The 21,992-nt window shown below is 41.6% G+C and overlaps 1 long non-coding RNA gene across 5 annotated transcripts; it reads right to left on the bottom strand.

Annotated features, from left to right (window-relative positions):
* Window positions 1–4,248: 4,248 nt before the first annotated feature.
* On the bottom strand, window positions 4,249–21,017 carry Gm35201. Of its 5 annotated transcripts, none has more exons than XR_373800.2 (6): window positions 20,802–21,017; window positions 13,669–13,733; window positions 10,514–10,586; window positions 8,853–9,045; window positions 4,533–4,586; window positions 4,249–4,386 (listed from the first exon to the last, which is right to left on the bottom strand). It is a non-coding gene; the product is annotated as a predicted gene, 35201 (long non-coding RNA). The 5 variants fall into 5 exon arrangements; XR_373799.3 differs by lacking the exon at window positions 20,802–21,017 and adding an exon at window positions 15,005–15,369; XR_373801.2 differs by lacking the exons at window positions 10,514–10,586; window positions 13,669–13,733.
* Between the last annotated feature and the right edge of the window lie 975 nt (window positions 21,018–21,992).

Here is a 21,992-nt window from a genome sequence, read left to right as displayed (position 1 = left end):
GCCTTGCTTGCTCTTATACATTCTGGCCAGAAACACTCATCCCAGCCTCTAGAGACTGTAACTGTGGTCTTGTACATCACTATAAAGCATTTTGACAGTGCAAATAAATGAATCTCATGTTAATGTAATTTTTCTAATGAAAGAGAATGATGTGTCCCTCTCTCTGAAAACCAGTTTCAGGTTTATGCTCTGCAGTATCACACAGTAAGGCATTTGTTGTCCAAATCATGATGTTATCTAGGAATAAAACTCAAGGTGAGAAAATGTTTAAAAAAAAAAACAAACAAGAAAAAAACCCACACAAAGAATATTTCAGGTATTTAAAAGATGTGAGCAGTAGGAAGCAATTGCAGAAATGCCCTGGTCAGTCATCCCTTCCCCACATGCTGCCCTCACCTTCACACTGACCCCTCTGGGTTCCACACATGCTGCAGTTTTCTTAGACCCTTGGGTGTGATATAAACTCTACCAAGAACAGTCTCTATTCCATGGTTTTTTTCTTGATCATGTTATTTCCTCTTTCACATTTCTGGCAAGGACCATTTCCTCCTGGAATTCTTTCTTAGCCCATGACTGAAAACAGTGTTCCTCTTGTTAAAGATACTTTTTGTTAATTTGATTTAAATTCCCATTAGACTTTAAGTTCAATTCAGATAGAAATTGGGAGTCTAGATATACATGTATCTCACAGATCATGGTTCAGCCTTTATTTCATGCTCAGTAAGTCTTTGTTGAATGACTATATGAGTATTGATAATGTGTATAATTAACAAACAATGTGGTCATCCATAGGGAATATTAGTGAGTAGAAAGAAGGAATCTAGCCAGGTAACAAACACTGGAGGTTGGTACCAGGTAGTGTGGCATCCCATACAGCATGTGTCTGGAAATGACAGGAAAGAAATGACAGATATATAGACACAGGAAAGCTGGGGTCGGATGGGCTGTGCACCCTCTGATGGAGATACACCACCAATGGCTATAGCCTGAGAAATCACTTCATTGATTAAATACAACGCAGGTAGCTAGTCTCAGTAGGAGGCTACAGTTGCTAGTTTTTGTACACACTGGTCAGCTGTTCATAAATTCTTATACTTGGGCATAGGAAGGCCTTACCTTTCTGGATCTGGGGAAAGCCTTTCTGTGCCCAAGGGAAAGGCTTTGCTGACTTCTTATGAGTCTGATTGCTTTGTGCTAGAAAGGACAGAAAGTAGGAAAATAAATCTCCAGAGGATACACAGTGATTAGCAGACAGACAGACAGACAAGGTTAAACCCAGAAAGTGAGCTCCTGCACCTGTGGGTGAGAGAATCAACAAGTCCATTGGCAGATAACTGTAACAAGGAAAAAGGGACAGACTACATAAGCTATAGATCATCTATGTGCATAGAAGATACCAGGAAGGGATGAGTTGTGAGAAATGTGTTGTAATGTGTCATCATGTGCACCCTGGTGTTGCAGCATATGACCAAAAGCAAAGAATGGGAGAATGTTTCTTTATTTGGGTTTAAGGTATAAGAAGGAGACTCCACACTGTCTAAGGAAGCATGTCAGCAGGCAATCAAAATAGAAAGCTGAGAGATCACATTTTGATGGCCTACAGGAAGCAACAAGAGCTAACTGGGAGTGGGTTATTCACCCTCAAGTCCTGGCCCCAGTGATATATTCCCTCTAGTGAGATTCAACATCCTAAATATCCCAAAACTTCCCCCAAGATCCACAATTAAAAAGAGAAATATGCTTTATCCTGCCTTTAAAATATATACATGAGGTTGGAATGACCTTAGAGGTCATGAAGCAAAAAAGTGCCTACAAGGCAGTGTTGGGGTAAGGGATCTGGGGTTAGGGATAGCAGGAAGAGACTTTAAGGGGGCAAGGAGGTAGTAGAACATGTGTGCTAAGACTGAGGGACTATTGAGAGTTAAAGGCTAAATGGTAATTGGGATGAGGGTATGTGGGGGAGAGGAGAGAGTTGGACTGGGATCACCAAGACTGAGGCTGTACGGAAACCACTGATAAAAACCCACTGCTCTGCCCGTTAATTTTTAAAATGTAATTTATTTTTTAAAAAATAATTTGAACATGGCTATCCTGCACTGGTGGACAATGCTTTCATCATAAGACAAGGGTGATTAAAAGAAAAATCTCGTTGCCAGAGACAAGGTACTTCACTATGAGATACTGGTTAGCGCCAGGGGAGGGTTGCAGGGTACAGATACCCAAAACATGAACCATTGCTGTTCTTGGCTGCCCACTATAAATAGATGGTAAGACTTTATTGATAAAGACAATATATGTTGGTAACGCGGCATGAAGAAAGCAAGTTAGGACTGGCTTGAGAACTTCCTACCTGCTGCCTCGCTCTCCACAGTACCTCAAGAGCTATGCAGGCTACTGGGAGATAAAAGTCAACTGTGCTACTCCTTCAGCCATCCCTGCCTGATACGATATTGACCTTCCAGAAAGATGTACGTACTAGTTCAAAAGTGGCATGAAGATGTGTTAGGCAAGGGGGAACCAAACACTTTACTGTTGGATCTGAGGCCTGCTTCATAAGAAGGAATCTATGTCTGGTCCTGTAAAATAATTTCAGGAGTTTGTAACCCTAGGTGGGAAACTAGACATGACGTCAAACTCCCTTCTAAATATTTGTTTATACCTACAGCTTGATCTTCCCCTCAGCCTTGGCCAGGAAGACTTCTTTTGTGCTGCACAGCAGTTAATGCTCATAACTAGTCGAAAGTGCTGAAATAAGTCGCTGCTAGATGCTTAGCCCTAAACTGAAAATCTGTATCGCAATCCCCATCCACCAGGCTCAGGAAACACCAAGGGAGAGGAAAGCTTGTGAGAAGAGAGGATGAGAGGGATGCTGTGAAATACTGTTGTTCTTTTTTTTTTTTTTTTTTTTTTTTTTTTTGATAATTTTTTTTCCATTTTTTATTAGGTATTTAACTCATTTACATTTCCAATGCTATACCAAAAGTCCCCCATATCCACCCACCCCCACTCCCCTGCCCACCCACTCCCCCTTTTTGGCCCTGGTGTTCCCCTGTACTGGGGCATATAAAGTTTGCAAGTCCAATGGGCCTCTCTTTCCAGTGATGGCCGACTAGGCCATCTTTTGATACATATGCAGCTAGAGTCAAGAGCTCCGGGGTACTGGTTAGTTCATAATGTTGTTCCACCTATAGCGTTGCAGATCCCTTTAGCTCCTTGGCTACTTTCTCTAGCTCCTCCATTGGGAGCCCTATGATCCATCCATTAGCTGACTGTGAGCATCCACTTCTGTGTTTGCTAGGCCCCGGCATAGTCTCACAAGAGACAGCTACATCTGGGTCCTTTCAATAAAATCTTGCTAGTGTATGCAATGGTGTCAGCGTTTGGATGCTGATTATGGGGTGGATCCCTGGATATGGCAGTCTCTACATGGTCCATCCTTTCATCTCAGCTCCAAACTTTGGCTCTGTAACTCCTTCCATGGGTGTTTTGTTCCCAAATCTAAGGAGGGGCATAGTGTCCACACTTCAGTCTTCATTCTTCTTGAGTTTCATGTGTTTAACAAATTATATCTTATATCTTGGGTATCCTAGGTTTGGGGCTAATATCCACTTATCAGTGAATACATATTGTGTGAGTTTCTTTGTGAATGTGTTACCTCACTCAGGATGATGCCCTCCAGGTCCATCCATTTGGCTAGGAACTTCATAAATTCATTCTTTTTAATAGCTGAGTAGTACTCCATTGTGTAGATGTACCACATTTTCTGTATCCATTCCTCTGTTGAGGGGCATCTGGGTTCTTTCCAGCTTCTGGCTATTATAAATAAGGCTGCTATGAACATAGTGGAGCATGTGTCCTTCTTACCTGTTGGGGCATCTTCTGGATATATGCCCAGGAGAGGTATTGCTGGATCCTCCGGTAGTACTATGTCCAGTTTTCTGAGGAACCGCCAGACTGATTTCCAGAGTGGTTGTACAAGCCTGCACTCCCACCAACAATGGAGGAGTGTTCCTCTTTCTCCACATCCACGCCAGCATCTGCTGTCACCTGAATTTTTGATCTTAGCCATTCTGACTGGTGTGAGGTGGAATCTCAGGGTTGTTTTGATTTGCATTTCCCTGATGATTAAGGATGTTGAACATTTTTTCAAGTGCTTCTCTGCCATTCGGTATTCCTCAGGTGAGAATTCTTTGTTCAGTTCTGAGCCCCATTTTTTAATGGGGTTATTTGATTTTCTGAAGTCCACCTTCTTAATACTGTTGTTCTTATTGGCTTGCTCTTGTGCAGATACCCATAGCGGAGGAGAGCTGGTACACTCAACCCTCCAGCAGGCAGCATTCATTAGACTCCGTAGGTTTACATGGATAAGGGACATATTGTGAGTGTCTGGAGGAAGTGGAAAAGAAATGTTGGGAGTGGATAGGAGCAAGGAATGTTGGATTCCTGTGTGAAACTGACGATAAATAAAAGATGTTTTCAAAAGAACACAACAGTCATAAGATACCTAAGTGTAAGTAGATTATGAGACTGACCTTGGGGAAGCACAGGGGACACGGACTCGGTGTCCTGATGGCTTCTGGGAGCTTCTGTAAGAAGATGAAACATATTTTCTTAACTATTTATTTATTTATTTACACTCCAGATTTTATTCCCCTCCTGGTATTTAGCACCTCCCCCCACCAAAAAAAAGTACAGAATATCCAAGATAGAGTCCACGGAACTCAAAAAGATCAACAAGCTGAAGGGCTCAAGTGAAGACATCTCAGTCCCACTTGGGTGGGAGAAGAAAGCAATCACAAGGGGGAGGGAGGGATGTGGGAGGGAAAGTGATTGGTGGTGAAGGGTTGGGAAGAGGGGAACATGAAGAGGTATTATTGGGTGGAAGAAAAGGACTGAAGCCCTGAGGGACAGCAGAAAGAATGGAAACCAGCAACCCCAGGAGGTAGGAGGTAGGGTGGGGGACCCTCCAGAATGTACCAGAAGCCTGGGAGGTTAGAGACTCCTAGGAATCAAAGGGAGGGACCTTTGATGAAATGGCCTTCAGTGGGGAGAGGGAGCTTGTAGAGCCCACCTCCAGCAGGAAGTCAGGGCATCAGGTGAGGGATGGGGTTGTCACCCCACAGTCAAAACTGACCCATAATTGTTACTGTCTGAAAGAACTACAGGGATGGCAATGGAGAAAAACCTGAGGAAAAGAAGGTCCAGCGACAGGCCCAAAGTGGGATCTAGCTCAGGGGGAGACATAATTTTTAAACTGCAAAATACCCAGCAATCAAAACTGTTTCAAATTCAAACCAAGAAGACAGGGGGGATTTATGCTAGAGTTGGAAAGTGGGCTATTAAACTTTTATGTTCAGGAAGTCTTCAAAAATATAAAGAGACCCAGCACAGAGGACTGGGGGTGTCATCTTGGTGTCACCTTTGAGTGAGCTGAAGCAGGGCAAGGACTTTTCACTTCAGCAATGGGCAAAAGGACTAAATACCAAACCATAAGGGAGACTTGTGTGTTCTCAGAACAGAGGAACACAGGTAGAGGCTACTCTGCCCACTAACTTCTAACTACAATGGGGGCATTTAATATCAGTATTGTGAGAGAAGATGGGAATCCTAGCTCACAGCCCTGGGAAGGTGATGCCAGGTGGGAAGCCAGCCCTGGGCATCTGCTGCTGGAGAATGGGTGGTAAAGGCTGCATTGAAAAGACTGCCAACTGTTAAGTAAACACACACCCCACGCCTTCATAACATCATTACTGGATTTATGTCAGGCTACAGCACTGTATCTAAACCCTTCTGATGTAACTGGAGGGACCATTTAAAAGGATCAATAAAACAAACCTTTAAAACAATAGAGCAAACACATTCCACGTGTTTTAGAGGAAATAAAAACAAAAATTAGTTAAGATTTAAGCTTGTTTAGGTCTCTTATGCCAGGTTTGATTAGGAAAAATTCAAAACAGCAGTAAACGTTATTCTTTGTAAGTAGGGAGAATTTAAAAATCAAAAGGATGCAAGCAGAGAGCGTGTGTGAAAGAGCTGGTGGTCTTCTAGTTGCTTTGTTTAGTGTAGATCCATTCAATGTGCATGCATGGGAGTGAGTCATGCACCTGTAGAGTGTGTGTGTGTGTGTGTGTGTGTGTGTGTGTGTGTGTGTGTGTGTGTGTGTGCAACTTGTGGTCTTACAATTAAGTCTCTACTTTCTATAATACCAATCTTATTACAACCAACTTTCCTCTTTGCACTTCATTAAATATATCATAAGGAATCTAAATGTATAATTTAAGGCAATAATAGAGCAGCAAGTTACACGATAAAACATCATACCATTAAAATAGATGTTGAATCTTGTAGACACACATGATGAGCAGAGAAAGCAGAAACCTAAGTCTGTGGCATAAATTAACTCATTTCTTCCCTGGAAATAAGTTTCCCATCTGAGGAATGGGGACACAGAGGCCTGGAGGCCTGTGAGGTTTTTCCAGGTCACAGAGCTTAGCACTTTGGCTTGAGTTGGGACCTCTTTCATTCTTTATGTTATACAGCCATTGCATGAGCAGAAACATGCATGCAAACTAGTGAAATCTGTTAAAAGTATTTTTTAAAAGCACACTCTATGAGAACATGAGGTGGTACCTGACTTGCCCAGGATGGGGGAGAAGCTAAGGGAAGCTAGGAAAGGCTTACCTGGAAGTGGATTGACAATCTATTGAAGTGGGAAATTGGAGCAAGGCATTTTTTATAGAAACATAAATCCATGCTGGTGTGAGATGGCATGCAAGTAGGGAGAGAAAGATTATGAACAGTTATCTATATTACTAAAAGCAGAAAGAGAGAGGGAGGGAGAGAAGGGAGAGAGGGAGAGAGGAAGAGAGAGAGAGAGAGAGAGAGAGAGAGAGAGAGAGAGAGAGAGAAGAATATATGATACATGGAGTATAGTCCCAAGCTTTGCTACCTGGCCTTTTCGTTCCCATAATAACATTCTGAGACTTAATTATTTATGAAGAAATATCTCGGCTATAAGCTTCATCTCATTCTCTGACTAGCTTGTAACTTATAGAGCCCATTTACTTTCATCTGTGTCTGCCACATGGTTGGCTACCTCTCCTCAGTTTCATGTGTCTGATTTCCTTAGAGTTCAGGGTGAATCTTTCAGCCTGACTCCCAGAATTTCTCTCTCTCTCTCTCTCTCTCTCTCTCTCTCTCTCTCTCTCTCTCTCTCTCTCTCTCTCTCTCTCTCTCTGCCAGATGTCCCACCTTCCATTTCCTGAATCAGCTAATAGGCCATCAGCATTTGATTGACAGGTGATGCTTCCACACAGTGCTTGAGATAGTCTCTCTATGTATAAGGATGCTTGGCTGTACAGACGTGTGTAGAGAACAGAAATCAGCACTGGGTGTCTTCTTCTGCCTGATTTTTTTTTTTTGAACCAGGTTCTTTCACTGTACCTGGATCTCACCAGTTTGTCTGGAGTGGCTGGCCAACAGTCGGCAGAGGCCCATCTAAGTCGCTCCAGCATTGGCATTATGAGGGCCTTGCCTCTGTGCCTAGCTTTTACTCAGACCCTTGGGTTCCTGCAAGCACTGTAGTGGTTGAACCATCTCCCACTGTGAATGAATTTATTTTCATAGTTTCTTAGAGATGAAGCAAGAATTCATTTGTTACATTAACCTCTGTAAAGTGCAATAAAAAGCGCCCCACTCAAGTGCAGTAGCCTGGCCCATTAACTTTAAGAGAGACTAAAAAACTGATCTTGCTTTGGAGGTAAATTTTGTCTCCAGGGATAAAGTGATCCCCTGGTCATTTATACCTTATCTGAAGAATTCTGGTCTTGGAAATATTCTGTCTTCTTACAGAATGGAGATTCTTTGCTCCTATAAACTCTCGTGTCTTTTCACAATGCCTGATTTTAAATCGTGTGAGAATCTTTTAATATACTGTAATATGGCCTGTTTTCTCACAAACATTTTTAAGATCAGGTTTCTCTGTGTCTCTTGGGCTCTCTCTTTGTTATCACTTGTCTGTCTGTTTCTTTGTTTTCCAGAGACACAGAAGGCATGGAGTTGGGTGAGTGGGGAAGCGGGGAGGGTCTGGGAGGAGTTGGAGGAAAAGAAAGAAGAGTCAGGGGAAGGAAAAACATGGTCAAAATAGATTATATGAAAACATTTATTTTTAATAAAGTTTCATCATCCATTAAAAAAGCAAAGCCAGGGTTTGCTTTAGCCCGGCTGTCCTCTGACTCACTAGCCCATGAGGCTGAACTAGTAACATTCTTGCCTTTGTTCCCCAAGCGCTGTGACTGCAGACACTGCCAGGGCCACCATGCCCTATTTATGAGGCTCTATGGGATAGAATCAAGGGCTCTGTATAGGCTGGGCAAGCCCTCTCCCAACTGCGTTATATCCTCAGCCCAGAACCAGTTCAAGCTGGCCTCCAAGTCGTGCATGATCTTTTTTGTCTCTGTTTCTACACCTTGTCCTACAGGCATGCGCCACCATATCCACTTATAATATTTCGTGAGAATCAAAATACAGATAACACCATAGTGAAGACAGATTGTTAAGATAAATTATCAATATAAGCTCAGCCATTAACATTTTAAAATCTATGTTATTATGTTTTAAAATGCTAAGAGCTTTATATCACTTTTTCCTAGATATGAGATTATATTCTTAGTAAAACTGCTGACATGCTTTGAAGTCTCATCTAAGAAGACATAACTATGAGTGTTCTGGTGCACGGTTAGTGCCCAGAATTAAATGAATTAAACAGTTGATACTGAGATTTAGCAAATTCAATTTTTACTTCCCATCACTCCCTGAAAGCCAGCCAGCACCACCACTCCTACTTAACTCACTGATGTTTGCCTGGGATGAAACTGGACCTTGGATTTGAAAGCAAGATGTGTCCCTCTGAGTCCACAGACTACTTCAAATAGGCTTGATCACCACTGCCAACCCTGCTGTTGAGTCTCCCAAGAGCAGTGCAGCCTCTAAGCAGGACACTTGGGTATGCTCTCTTCATTCACCATCTCTCTGCTGATGACCAGTCTGGGCATAGAAAACAGAACCTGGGTTATTTCTGTCTCTGGAAAGTTCCTAGCTACCAATTCACAGGAACTTCTACCCAACCACCTTTCAACACCGCCTCCTACACAGTCTGCAGTTGTCCAATAGTAATAATGAAAAACATAACAAACAAACAAAAATCCTACCTCTTGTCTGATTCTCTCCACAGACTGGGAGTTGAAAGGCTCCACCCAGTCACTCTGCAGAGCTGCCCCTTGGTTGGTCCCCGCCATCCTAGCACAGCCTCAAGCTGCTGGTACCCACAGTGGTTTCCATGACACTATCATCTCCCCAGAGAGATGACCTAGTCAGAACATATGCTTCTATGACCACCAGTTTGCCTAGATGTCAACTAAGGTCAGACATTGTCAAGCTGATTTGCTATAACAAAATACTATGAGCTAGATGGTGCATTGTGGAAGGTCTGTTGTCTGACAAGGGTCTACATGTTGGTTTGTAGTGTCTTCTTGTATCTAAGGTTGATGGAAAAATAAGGAAAAGTCTCTCCCTTATCTCCTTTATTACATTACATCCTATTTATTACATCCTATTCCCAACCTCTCACCCTATCACATTACTGTTATATCCAAATCCTTCCTGTGAACCTAGGTATTATAGAGACAAATGTTATTTGAATCCCCCATTGTCTCCTAAAACTCAACTGTTTTTTTATGAACAAAATACATCTATTCCATTTCACCAGCTCATGCTGAATCCAGCTTCTCGTCCATCGGTCACCTCAGACATGAATAACACAACGGCATGGTTCATATCAGACACAATTTATCTTCAGCTATGAGCCTATGAAGTGAAACAAACTGTGTGACTCCGAAATAGGGTGGTGACAGCAAGCATAGGATTAATGTTCCCGTTCCAAAAGGAAGAAAAGTTCAGACAAACAGGGATAGTTGGTTCTAAGTGCGTAATAAGGTAAAGACCTAAGAGGCTCTAGAACTGGAGAATAATAATCTTCGGCTCGGGCTTTGTCCCAGCTTTCTAGGCCTCCTAGCACAGCACTCTCTATGCAGGCTGATCCTTGATCCCAGCACAGCCTTCCACAGAACACTACGCATGCCTTGGTTTTCTTCCAGAGAAATGCCCCAGATCTATCGTGTCTCTTAATTACCACATATACACACTTAAAGGGAATCAAATACAGAAGCTGTATCTAACATAGGCCTTTGGGTGGTGGATATTGTTAATCTAAGATGTTGCTTTTGAAAAATATAGTATTGAGATGAGAAGGAAGTTGGTCCTTCCAGGAATCCTGGACCATTGTATTTTTGTGTGGAATCAAGTACAAGAAACATACAAGTGTTTAAAGCACCTTATCTGTAAGTTTGAACAACACCATGCGTATACAAAATGCACTCTCCACTGACCTCTAACCCCCCTTGCACGTCTGCTGATCCGCTTTCTTTTTCCCAACTAATTCTCCTCCTATACTCACATCATAGTGAGAGAGGAGCTGAGATCTGTGCGTCTGTGGGGAGAAGTCCAAAGCGAGGAGATCCTGGAGCACCCTTGGGAAGAAATGGTTTAAAGGCAGAGGGAGAGAAAGAATAGGGAGGAGTAAGGGTTGCTTTCTGCTTTTGTCTGTAGCAGTTTCAGAATAAAAACCTTAAATCCACGTGGATACACAAGAGATCCCAAATAGAAAAGCAGTCCTCAGTAAGTGAAACATTGCTGAAGACCGAACCATACATTTATACAAATTATACAACAGAGATATAGTTACAAAATCAACCTGGCACAGAACAAACACAGACATTGATAGACTAGGATAGTCATGTCCATAGTCATGATAGGATGTAGACCATGTGACTACAGCCACTTGGGGATTTTTCTTCTTTCTTTTCTCTCTCTCTCTCTCTCTCTCTCTCTCTCTCTCTCTCTCTCTCTCTCTCTCCCTTTCTTCCTCCCTCCCTTCCTCTCTCTCTTTCTCCCTCCCTCCCTCCCTCCCTTCCTCCCTCCCTTCCTTCCTTCTTTCCTCCCTTCCTTTTTCTTAAGATGCCAAATACACATTTGATAAAGAACAGTATCTTCAAGGAATGGTGTTCGGAAAGCTGGATAGCTACATGTGGAAGAATGAACTGATGGAAGATCTGTCACCCACCACAAAGCTTAGCTCTATAGCATAGCTTCAGGTGACCTAGTATTCTTCTTCTTGTATAGTTTAGCATTGCCCAACCAGGGTTGTTTGTACTTCCATAATACAAATTTGGAGATTTTGTTTAATATTCCTGTGGAGAATGTCATGAGAATTTTGATTAGTATAGCACTGAATCTATACATTACCATTAGCAGTTCGGTCATTTTCGTGTTATTGATTCTTTCAATCCTTGGCCATACCTTAATCTTCTAGTGTCTTCTTCAATATTTTCAGAGTTTTAAATTTTCACTGGAGAGTCTTTCAACTTCCTTTCTCAGATTTATTCCAAGGTACACATTTTTGTCTACTGTGAATGGATTATGTTATGCATGATTTATCTCTCAGTGTGTTTGTCATTTGTACACAGAAAGGTTACTTACTTTAATATGTTAATTTTGTGACCTGTCCACTGGAGGAGTTATCTGTCTACCTTAGTTTTTGAGACTGGCTCTCTCACTGAGTTTGGGATTACTGTTTTGTCTAGACTGAATGGCCAGCAAGCTCTTGAGATTCCCTTGTTTCTCATATTCCATACTCTGGGATCACAGGGCAGCATCGCTATCACCCAGCTATTATGAGGATCTTGGGCACTAAGCTCAAGTCTTCATAATCCGTAGGCTATTACTTTACATATGAACTCATCACCAGGGTCCCCCTTTTATTTGATGGTGTTGGGGTTTTAATTCAGGAACGTATGCTTACTAAGCATGTGCTGCAACTGAGGTATAGCCTAGTAACCTTGATATATCGTCTCCTTATAGGCTTTAGTGAAATTAGAAATAGTCACCAGAAAACCCTTAATTGCCAATGACAAGCAAAGTATAGTTTACCCAACCTTCTTTTCCCCATGGAAGACCACTAGTAGAAATGCTGCATTAAGAATTTACAGGGAAGATAGTTTCCAAATAACTTGAGAGTGAACATGATTATCTTCTTAAATACACCGTTACATGAATACTAATTGTGTCAATTACATCATTTCTACAGACTGCCTCTAATAGAGTCTTCCCTACCTTAGAAAACCAACTCAAAAAACAAACAAACAAACAAAAACAAACAAGCAACCCTACAGTACTACATGAAATTAAAGTGTGGTAAAATTATAACATATATCCAACTTTATAATAACTTAATGCAGGGACATGTCTCCTGTAGTCATGATACACATACTTTATTTATTTTTAAATCTGCCTCAACCCTAGGCATGTAAGGAAAGTGCTTTAAACAAAACTAAATAATGATAAATGAATCCAAAGAATATGTTCCCTTAAAATGATTTAAATTCAATGTACTGAATAACTTCAGCCTCAACAGTTCAGATTTTAGCTTCTTTGTAATTGGTCCAAATTCCCTAAGGTTTTAAGTATATTTGAATTATTCTGTGATGAATTTGATTACTTGAGATTAAAGAGCTAGATTGGTAACCTCGTTGTAATACATTACAATGATCTGGGCTCTACACAGCATATCAAAATGAGACAGTAAGGAAATTGAGAAAGCACACTGTTACAGAAGAATAAACTGGAACGGGCTCACCAGAAAATGTTCAAATATTTTGCTGGATTTGGGTTTTGTAAAATTCTTAAATATGTTTGGCCTAACACGTTTCCTTTTAATTCCCTTAATATGCCCTGTGGATTTCCACAGAAATTTGAACCATATGTTTCGGATTCGTTTATACTTAACTCATCAACATGTTTAGGGAGAATAATGTGAAGCTCAAAAGCCTCACGAACACTCTCTGTGGGCTCTTTCATTTTATGGTAAACAACGGGAACCCAAACCCAGAGATCCTGGTTCTTCCTTTAATGCTCAGACTCCATCAAGAACAAGGGCGTTCTTAACTGGACTAGGCACACTCTGCCTTTGCTGGTGCCTTGCTCCAAATCTCGCAGCTGGGAGGAATTATTTTGATAGTTCACTCTGCTCTTGTCACTTTCGCTTTAGAGAATGTAAGCAAGTCTTTGATGCTGTAACACTTGTGGAGTCCAAGCTCAGTGACACCCCATCAGCTTTGTTTGCTTTTGTAGGGATAAGTGCTGCACCTGCTCGGCTTGCTCTGCGCAATGCAGAGAATTAAGCAAAGCATGTTAGAAATGGAGTTCACACCCTACCCACTACAGTCTGTTTGTGTGTGCAGAGAGAAAGAGACAGAGACAAAAATTACTACCTGGCTTCCTCTGGTGTCTGTTCGAGTGAGTAGAAAATTATTTAATGGCTGTTTTTACAAGTTGATTATTATAGTCTGACTACACATCGTTGATATGGCATGGGACTGGTCTATTTCCTTTCTCTGTCAGCTTTGGGGAACATAGCCTAAAATCCATGTCTAGGTGCTTAATGGCCCGACATGATGAACACCAGCTGTTTGTTCTAGGCAGACTATCATTTGCAAAGCTTTAATCCTCTCATAAGATGGCTGGCACCTTGGTGGTTAGACCATTAGAACTCACCCCTCTTCCTGTTTCTTCCTCATGGACATCCCTCAAACAACTGTAGATCTCAGCTTCTCTGTGCTCTGTAAACAGTAAGGATGATCTACTTACACTGGCATCTGCTTTGTCCTCTGCCCAGTCCACTACCTCCTCCATGTTTGAACTTCAATCCATCCCTGGTGCTTCTGAAAAATTCTTTGGACACAAGATCTGGGGACTGAAAGCATTCCTTCCCTTCTGCTTTCTACTGCAGGTCAGAGGCAAAAAAGAAAAAAAAAAAAAGAAAAGAAAAAAAAAAAGAAAAAAGAAAAAGGGAAAAAAATCCCCTGGCTTAGATGTATCTGTAATTTCTGTATAAGAAATGTAAAAACAGAGGATTACCACACTGAATGAGAATAATCCAAAGGAAACTCTTTCATCAACTCTCCTGGCAATTAAAGAAATATGAACCAGGTACGCAGGCTATGTAGACAAAGAACAAAAGAATCACTGAGTTTCACAAAGGAAGCTCTTGATCATTTCTTTCCTTATCAAAGTAGAGTGGAAAATGTAAGGGGTTGAGGGGGTTGTGTGTGTGATTACAGTGAAGGGGACTCCAGGAACAGCCTGAGCACCCCACATAGTAAACATTCCTGGCCCAAGGTGTTGTAGAAAATAAGGCACCAGGGATGGAAGTACACTGCCCTCCACTTACAGTCATTAAGGACTGTTAATTCCCTGTCTCCATAAATCATTCCACCCCATTAAAATCAGATTCTGTGAGGCCCCATTCCTAAATATGGAGTAGAAAGTTCTAGAACATTGGTAAGTTACTGTTATTAGCTGTGTCTTTTACAAAAAAAATTTTTTTAAAGATATATTGTATAATATGATTAAAAACACTTCACTGTGCAGGTAGATATTATTCACATGACACACAACAGTGGGAAGATGGCATCAGAAGCCTTTTGGTTATTATCCGTTTTGTGTTAATGAAGAGATGTCAAATCGGAGCATATTTGAGGCCCACCCACATACCTGTCAAAAAGTACGCTGGACTTGAAACCCTGATGCTGGGACTCAGAGTTCATCTCCCCACTCAGCTGCCTTCTATTGCAGAACTTATTTTGATCTCTGATCCTTTGTCTCTTTTCTTTTCTCGAAGTGCTAGGAGTTAAGCCATGACTTTGTGTATCGGGGCAGGCATTCTAGTCTTAAGCCATATTTCCAGATCTACTTTTTTATATCAAGGTCAAAGAAGACATTACTGGAAGCCTATCACAAGAATGCTAGTTAGACAGGATATACATTACTGTTTCCAAATGTAAGCAAGAGTGCACAGTGAGGAAGGACTGGACCAAACTCCAAACTGCACCTCCATGTCTGATGTCAAAGCGCTCCTCAGACCTGCAACTCCTATCAGCTTTGTTGACTGCAGCACACTTCTTTTCTTTGGCTGGTCCCTCTCTCTGTCAGCAGCTTTACTTGGCAGGTCTCCCATGACTCCGACATCTCTAACATCTTGAGGTCCCCAGTGAAACCCAGGCTTCACTTTCACTACTTCATAAAATGGCTTCTCTGGGCCTCCATGCAGGGACACCCCTGCCATACATCTGGCCTCAGCCATTTCCTTGTTGCAGAGGAAGATTCTTTGATAAAGCCGGAACCACACGGCTGAAGCTTCCAAGTTCTCTGTGTGCTGGCGCTGGAACGTGGTTTCCTTGTTCAAGTATATCTTCCACAGCTTTCTGTTTTCAATGGTTTCCTTCACTGCCTAAGCGTGGCTGCCATGAAACTTGCCTTGTAAACCAGGCTGACCTTGAACTAAGAGATCTGCACATCTGTGTCTTCTAAGTGCTGGGATTAAAGGCATGTACTATCACACATGGACCTAAGTTTTCTTTAATTCTTTTTCATTATAGATTTTTATAAGCATGGCCACTATGCCTCAAGATCTGGATTAAAGGCATGTGTTGAGCCAGATCAAAACCTGTCTTTCTTCCTGTCTTAAGATCCAGATTATATGTGCCCTCCATCTCTGGATTGTAGTTCATTCCAGGTATAGTCAAGTTGACAAGAAAGAATAGCCATCACCGCGTGCAAGCAGGCAAACCTGACTTTAATGCCTTGAACCTGGGTGAAAGGGTTAAGTGTGGTGCCATACACTTATAATCCCAGTGCTAGAAGTTAGAGACCAGTGGATTCTTATGGTCACTGGCCAGCCAGCTTGGAGAGCCTACATGGAGAGGTCCAGATTAATGAGAGATCTTGTCTCTATAAACAATATGTATGGCACCTGAGAAATGAAACCTAAGGTAAAACTCTAGCCGTAACTACACACAGGTTGTCCTGAACACATACAAGCCCCCAACACACACCACATTCATCTATAGACACACACAGAAATGTACATACATATATACATACACACATACAAACATGGATACACATACTCAAATGCACATATATGCATATACATACTCAGTATATGCACATGTGCACATACATACAAATATATGCACATATACAAATATATGCCCACATGCTTTCACATGATATACACATGTACATGCATATACGCACATGCACACTTTTATGAATATACACAGACATTTTGTGCACACATGAGCACACACAAACACACCACATTCATCTATAGACACACAGAGAAATATAGATACATACATACACACACCCATACTCACTTGCACACACACTCACACACACACAAACACACACATATATATGTGTGTGTATATATATATGCATATATATATATTTATATATATATACCCACATGCACTTTTCATAATATATACATATACACACACATGAACACATTCATAAATATACATAGACATTTCATGAACACACACAAAGAAATCTCACTTCAATAGCAATAACTCTGCAGATCATGAGAAGACAAAGACCAATAGAGAACAATAGAAATCTTACTATCTTACTCTTTCTCTTTTCCTTTCCTTTTCTTTCCTTTTCTTTCCTTTTCTTTTCTTTTCTTTTCTTTTCTTTTCTTTTCTTTTCTTTTCTTTTCTTTTCTTTTCCTTCCCTTTCCTTTCTCTTCTCTTCTCTTCTCTTCTCTTCTTTTCTTTTAGAAGTTTCCTTTATGTATTTTATTTTTCTGTATGTGTCAGTGTGTATGTGCATGCAGATGTAGCTCAGAGACTGTAAGAGAGGAGTAGATTTCCTGGAGTTTCTGATGTCTGTGAGCTGCCTGACTTGGGTCCAAGGAACCTTCCTTCAGCCTTCTGCAAGAGTAGGAGGTGGTTAACTACTCAGTGAAGCCACCAGGAGCAGAAACCATTTTATTGTAAAGGCCAGGGATGCAGGTTCCACACCCCTAGGAGTTTCCCTGGTTGGTGACATTTGGGTCAAAATAGTGACTGGGCTGAGTGAGGGAAGAAAATCTTTAATGTGATGAACTGGGCGCAGACATGTCCTGAGCTGTAGAAAGGGAAGGAAATATGGTCAGGCTGTGAGAGTCAGACCTGGGGAGTGTTCTTCTAAGTTTTGCCTAGTTCCATCTTCAGCCATCTTCCCTAGGGAATGGTTTGGATGGCATAGCTTATATAATCTGGTTCCCTTTTCTTTCTTGTTTCTCTCTCTTTCTTTGAGTGCATGTTTACATTGTGTGTGTGTGTGTGTGTGTGTGTGTGTGTGTGTGTGTGTGTGTATGTGTGTGTGTATGTGTGTGTGTGAGTGTGTGTGTGTGTATGTATGTGTGTGTGTGTGAGTGTATACATGCATGTGTGTGAATTTGTGTCTGTGTGTGTGTGTTTGTGTGTGTGTGTGCATGTGGAGGCCTCTTAGTGACCAGGAACTTACCAAATAGGTTACCACGACCATCCAGTGGGCCTCAGAGATCTGCCTGTCCCTCCACAGCACTGGGATTACAAGCAGATCACCATGCTGACTTTGTACGTGGGTTCTAGCTCAGCTCTACCTGTTTGTGCTATCTCCCCAGTCTCTCAAGCTATCGTTCTTCCAATACCTTACTTTTTCTTAAAGTATTATTTTGGGATATATCCATGGCTAGTTCAGCATACAGGCTCTTAAATTCACACAACCAATCAAGTTCTGAGCCTTAATACCACCACTTAGTTTAAAGAGTAGAATGTTATTTATTCTTTATAATCAAGAGATGTGTGTGCCTTCTCTAGCTTACTATAGTTTGGGTCTTTTGTTTTGAGAAACAAAAGGCTCTAATATTGAATCAGAGTTTATCACAGTCTCCAAACATATACTGAAAATAGAAATGAGGGAATGAGGGACTTGTGAAGCAGAGTAAAAGCTAACCCAAATCTCAGTACTCCTCTCAGAGCGTGTTCCGCGCACTGTCTCTGTCACTCGCGCATGTTCAGTGTTGTTCAATATGAACAGTCAGGACACATCCAAACCTCTAAAGTCTCTCATATGTCGTTGATAAGCATATCAAGAGATCTTTGAGACCTAAAATTTTCCTTTGCTTCCGCATTTTGTTTAGAATACTGTTTATATCCACAACTCCACACATACATGGGAATTTGAAGTAGAAGCTTTACCATAGTAATGCACAATTAGGGACTCTCTGAAAATTGCAACCAATATTAGCCATAATGTATTGAGAACTTCTGACATGCAACATTTTCTAGACTTAAAATGATGTGGTTTATTTAATATTCTTACTAATCTGTATTCATTAACTGCTATTATTTGATCCATTTTAAAAGTAAGGAAAGTGAAGTTTAAGAAGTGTAATTTGCTCAGTCAGGTCTACACAGTAAGTGGAAAGTCCAAGGTTGAAATCAAAGCAGTGCAGTTCTAAGTCTAGGTGCTTGGCAGTGAAGCTAATCTGCCTGCAGGGAAAAAAAAAGATGAGGAACAAAGTTCTGGTTCGCAGAGAAACGCTGTGGTTAAAGATCTTGCTGCACAAGCAGAAAGTGAGAAGACTGCTGGGGTTAGAGCTACCAGAGCTATGGTGGACCACATACCAGGAAATCCTGGAAGACTGGGAAAGTGGAGAGTGGGGAACCCTGGAGCAAGCTCTCCATCTAGATAAGCCATATCATCCATCTCTGGATTCAGCTGAGAAACCTCAAGGAATAAGGTGGAGAGAAATCAAGAAAGACTTCTGGCATCAGCCTTGGATCTCCACATACACACTCACATCTGCACACACACACACCCATGGATACGCCAAACACACACAAACACATAAACACACACTCACCTATATATACACCAAATACACATATACCATGCACACACCAAACATATACACAAACACAAATACACACACATACCATGCACACACCAAACTACACACAAACACACATACACACACACCATGCACAAAGACACAAGAAAATTAAACGAAGGATCTCTGCACAGTTCAATGGGGAAAAAGACCTTTATGCCACCATTCAAAAAAGATTTTTGAGAAATTAATGACACTCTGAGAGCCTCTCCCTGGACAACCATTGCCCAGTAGTGCTCTTCTCTGCTCTCCATTCATAACGGCATCTCCTAGAGCTGGCATCCCTAGTGAATCTAAGCACAAAATGTCACTCAGGGGATTTGAGGTTACAGTGTATAAGTGAACAGAAATTGAAGTATCCTGGGATTTGAATTTGAAGATTCATGAGGAAAAAAATGAGAGTTTCATGTAAGCCTCAGAGAAAGATTACAGTTTGTGAGAAATGCCAGTTGTGCTCTTCTTCACTGTGGGTGACTGGAGTGTCAGAACTGGAAATTTCTTATACATCTAAATGCTGGATTAGGTTATGCGAGCATTACCAAAACAGAACGAGAGTGACTCTATACGGTGTCATCTTGCTGGGCCTGGAGTCAAGTTTATGAGACTTCTGGAGCAATAGGACAGTCCCTTTCTTAAGCTTGGACTAGAAGGACAGCCAGGCCCAAGGCTGACAACTGCTTTTCTTCATCCTCTTGGAATAGGAAGGACTATGACCCATTCGCTTGTTTTTCTCCCATACATCAGGGTCTTATCTGTCTCCCAGAGTTCCATCTGCCACAGACTTAGTCCTCGTGGTGATGTTACTGAGATATGATGGAATGTTTGATATGTATAAGGAGGCCTTCAGGTGAATGGCTAAGAGACCTTGGGAGAGGACAATAGGAACTCAGTATCCTCCATTTCCTATTTTATCTTTTGTTATGCTTTGCTTGTTTTGCTTTCTGGCAATGAGATGAGGGACCATGCTCCATCATCTCTCCCAGAGAAAAAGTCCAGCAACCATGTGTGAGCTTTCCAAAAATGTGAGCCAAATAAACCTCTTTTCCTTCAATATAAAGACCTGAGATGTTTGTCATCGAGACAGAAACTCACACAATAGCCACAGTGGTCACACCTAGTTATCATTACATGGGACATGCCATTTGTGTTTTACAATTGTCTTGGTCTCAGTAAGACTTGAGGATGACCTATCTATGCAACCAAGAGAATGGAGCAGTTGAGAAAGGAGTTTTACTCATGTTACTGGTGTGGACCAGACACTTCACATCTTCTGCAAGCACTTCCTGAAGGCCCATTTCATGCTACACCCCAGGCTAATCCCTGACGGGTGGCGTTGGTCTGTAAGACATGTGGAGAGAGTGTGGAACTGGGCAAAAAGAAAGAAATCAAGGCAGATCCTAGTCCGAGATCTGGTGAACAAACTCAAGTTATAAAATCCCTCACTATTCCCAGAGACCATCTAGAGCCTCACTAAATCCATGAGGCAAGCTTTAACCAAGTCTCCTCCCCCCAACTCGATAGGATGAACTGTTTTCCAAAACAAATCCTTAAAATATGATTGACAAAAGTGAAAGAAATATGAACCAAAATCTAGTTCTCAAGATGAATACTTCAGCACAACTCGGCATGTATTTAAAATGAAATGTGAAGTGTTCCTATCGAGGCGCTTCAAAGCTCTACAAGTGAAATTGTTTGACCTGCCTGGCAGCAAAATAAATACAATGGGTGGTCTGTTTCAGGCCCCCGTCCAAGTCCAATCACATTACATTTTCATAGTCTCAACATTTAAAAGCTGCATCGCTGTTGTGTCAACAATAGCATATGGGGACATCTCCCAAACACATGGCAACCAGCACGTTATGCAAACACGTTGGCTCCGTGAGCCAGAGTCGCTGATTTCCAGAAAATAGAATCTTACCAAGTGGCAGGAGGATCTGTGTGTTACAGCTCAGAGCTCCTTCACTGGGAACAGAGCAGGAGTGCAGAGGGTGAGGACCCGCTCCGTGAACAGTCTGTCGACTCTCCAGAATCACGAGCAACACATTCCAGATCAAAGGAGAGAGTAGGCGCTAAACGGCCAGGCCTCTGGCTTGGAAACCAGTCTGCTCCTCATTGTACTTGATGCTTCGCTTACTTCTTCACACCACTGAAGACTGAGATACAATTAGTATGTACCCACCAATACTTCCCCCTTTTCATTATTTATAAAGCAAGTGATGTAGGACAGAAAGCTTAAACTTGAGTCCACAAGCTGGCCACCATGGATTTAAATTAATTGCTTAATTTTCCTAAACCAATTTTAGGACTATAGCCTAGAACTATGCGAAGTTTACTCGCGATGTTTTAAAAGATATCTAAGAGGTTTACAAATGATAAACAGTGTATAAATATATTAGTATTATTAATAAGAATCACTTTTTTTCCTGCTGGGATTAAGAATCAGTGGGGAGGGGCAATTGTTGCTGAGCCAGATGACCCAGGTGGTGGAAGGAAAGAATGAAGCCCTGTGAGTTGTTCACTACCCTCCAATGCACTGGGATAAAATTGCATGTGCGCATACACACACACACACACACACACACACACACACACACACAAACAAATAAATGAATTTAAAGAATCACATTCAACTAAGTTTTCTTGGGAAGGATAGGAATAATAATCAAGTATGTGGCTTAGTCATGATTTCTGAGCCAGTGATCTGTGAAACTTTCTGTTTTCTGGTTCAGTGACTTCCTAGGCAGAGCCTGGAACCAAACAGATGTTCATAAAAACACTTCAGTTTACTTGGGAAGTCACAGATAACTTGAGCTACATATTTTCCACGAATGTCCAGTTCCTAGTGTACCTGCTGGCTCTGCTGATTCAGTGAGCAAATGTATTCCTGTGACACTAGTGTTATGTGTTGCTCTCATATTGGCTAGTTAATGACAGCTGTTGAGTACAACGTTGAACACACGTTGTATCCTTTCTTTGGTCCAGTCTGGAGTATGAAAAGTTACGCTTTAGCCTTCAGGGTGGGGCTTGCTTATGCTTGCTCATTTATTGAAAAGTCAGAAGACCATGGAGACACACAAGGCCAAGGAGCTTGCTGCAAGTTTATCCGGTA

The sequence above is a fragment of the Mus musculus genome, chromosome 1 (assembly GCF_000001635.26).
Source record: "Mus musculus strain C57BL/6J chromosome 1, GRCm38.p6 C57BL/6J".
Taxonomy (NCBI): Eukaryota; Metazoa; Chordata; class Mammalia; order Rodentia; family Muridae; genus Mus; species Mus musculus.
The sequence above is the reverse complement of the archived record's forward strand: the minus strand, read 5'-3'. Positions and strand labels throughout refer to the sequence as shown.